Source organism: Macaca nemestrina, chromosome 1, assembly GCF_043159975.1.
Source record: "Macaca nemestrina isolate mMacNem1 chromosome 1, mMacNem.hap1, whole genome shotgun sequence".
Taxonomy (NCBI): Eukaryota; Metazoa; Chordata; class Mammalia; order Primates; family Cercopithecidae; genus Macaca; species Macaca nemestrina.
In genome coordinates, this window is record NC_092125.1 from 186,806,094 (window position 1) to 186,808,861 (window position 2,768).

The following is a 2,768-nucleotide window of genomic DNA, read 5'->3' on the forward strand; positions in this document are numbered from 1 at the left end:
CACAGGACAAACGGGAGGAGCTGGTCGGCCAGGATTCCCCTCTGGAGGTCTCTGAGCACATCTCCTTGATGACCCTGGACATCACCATGAAGTGTGCCTTCAGCCACCAGGGCAGCGTCCAGCTGGACAGGTCAGTGATAACCCTCCAGCTGCAGGGTCCTTCTTCTTATTAACTTCATAGACATACCTGAGCGGCAGCTGGAGCAGCTTGGAGGCTCATATCCCCACAAAGTGAGATGCAGATGCTGACCAAGCTCCAATTCCAGACTAGAACATATGATGACTCAGGCACAGATCCCTGATTTCCAGCACAGGTGGACCTTGGCTGTTCACACAAATCTTATAAAGGCCCAAAGGTCACAGGGCTGTGAGACAGAAGATACAGGTGCTTCAGTGTTGCCTGTCCCCATTGTTTCAGGCGATCTCCATCCACACTCCACTTTGTCTTCACAGCAGGGTCCCCCTCCCCTCTGGATTCTTCTGGATCCCCTCTCTTAGGAATTCCCAGTCCTACATCCAGGTCATAGGGGACCTGAACAACCTGATTTTTTCCCACCTGAGGAATTCCTTTCATCATAATCCCTTTTCCCACCTGAGGAATCCCTTTCATCACAATGACACCTTCTACAGCCTGACTGCTGTCAGGCTGTAGAACCACAATGTGGTTCCAGCACAGTGATGGCTGCTGGAACCACAATGCCTGCCAGCTCACCCATCAACACACAGGTTCCGCCTCCTCCTCTTCTCCCACCTTTACCAGGCACAGCTAAAGGTGCTGGCCCTGACCCCTCAGGCAGAGCCAAACCCTGTAGTGCCTCTGCAGGAGATAGGACTCACACATAGGAGACTTCCTTGGTGCAGTAATCATAGGGGCCTGGTGTTGTGCAGGAGTTGACATGGAGATGGCTGAATGACACCCTATCCTGTCACCACTTAAGCAGAGGCTCCATGGGCTATACCAGTGTGGGACGGCCTGCCCTGCCTTGCATGGCGCTAAAGCCTCCACCCATGACCACACACCAACACCTACATTCATGCTGAGGTCTAGCAGGCACCTAGATGGGAGCAGATGAACAGCTCAGCCTCACTGATGCTCTCAGCTCTGCCTGTTAACCACTATTTTGGGTCAGACTGAGTGATCCAGCTGAGGAAGGCTCACCTGCAGGAGGAGGGGGAGTTGGAGAAGGTCAGGAGGAAGAGGCACTTGGACTTCCTGGACATCCTCCTCTTGGCCAAAGTGAGTGTAGGAGAGCCCAGAGGCTTTTCCAAGAAGCGTAGAGCAAGAGACCAACCCTGCACTCTCACCTCGGCCTCCCCAGATGGAGAATGGGAGCAGCTTGTCAAACAAGGACCTCTGTGCTGAGGTGGACACATTCATGTTTGAGGGCCACAACACCACAGCCAGCGGCATCTCCTGGATCCTCTATGCTCTGGCTACACACCCCAAGCATCAGCAGAGGTGCCAGGAGGAGATCCAGGGCCTCCTTGGGGATGGAGCCTCAATCACCTGGTGAGTGAGGAATCAAGAGATGGGGAGCCCTGCCCTCTTTGTAGGGAAAAGCCCCTGGTCTGCCCCGGCCCTGCCCCTCTTCAGGATGGGCTTTATTTCAGGGACCACCTGGACCAGATGCCCTACACCACCATGTGCATCAAGGAAGCATTGAAACTCTACCAACCAGTGCCAGGCACTGGCAGAGAGCTCAGCACTCCCATCACCTTCCCTGATGGGTGCTCTTGCCCAGAGGTATGAACTTCCCCCGCCCACTCACCTAAGCTTTCCACAGGGACATGTGGAGGGTCAGAAATGCACCTGTGCTTTAGCAGTTCTGAATATCTCTGGGATTCCCTTTGCTTGTCAAAATGTTATATACTTTGTCTTTAGAAAGAAGAATTTGAATGTCTGGCCCAGAGCCTGAACACACCAAAAGTTCAATAACTAAATGTTAGCCTTGAAAACAAAACAAAACAAAACAAAAATACTTAAAATTCTATTCCCTGAGAAGTAGAGAGCTGGAGAGAGTATCAGACAGGGGCAGGGGGCATGTGATCCTTTCCTGATAGGGTCAACACAAAGGAGGGAGATCAGGAATCCCGTGTCATGAGTTAGCTGTTGGCCAGTTTCTGAGGAGCCCTCAGGTTGATGGCAGAGAGCAGCTGATGACCAGATCTAAGACTCCTGAGGTGATCAGAGGCACCTAGGCTCAACCTCCACCAGGTCATGTCCTAGTCCCACTATATCCTAGCTCGGTTACCATGGGCAAGACAACCAGCTTCTCTGGGACTCATATCTCATCTGAAATTTGGGAATAAAAGAATGTCTTCCTCAGAGGTTTGTTCTAAGTATTGAGTGAGTTCATGTATATTCCCCAACAGTTAATAAACAGCATCTGATAAATGTGAATTGTCACTCAACTTACTCCAAGCAGTAATGCACCGATGCTTTCTTGCTTCTCATCCCTAGATTCTTGGTTTTCTGCCCATCATCTGACCACACATGCTTAGCCAAGCCCAACCCACATGCATAGTGTCAAGATCATGCATAGTGTCATCACCTCTCAAAGTGATGACTTGAGGAAACCATTCTCCCCAGCTGGCTAAGGGACCAGGCCACCCATGGGTACAATCACTCTTCTCTTTACTTCTTATGCACCCCACAGGTATCACAGTTGTGCTTTCCATTTATGGCCTTCACCACAACCCAAAGGCATGGCCAAACCCAGAGGTAAGAGGGCACTGTGAGGAGGGGAAGGGATGATCTCTCAGACCCG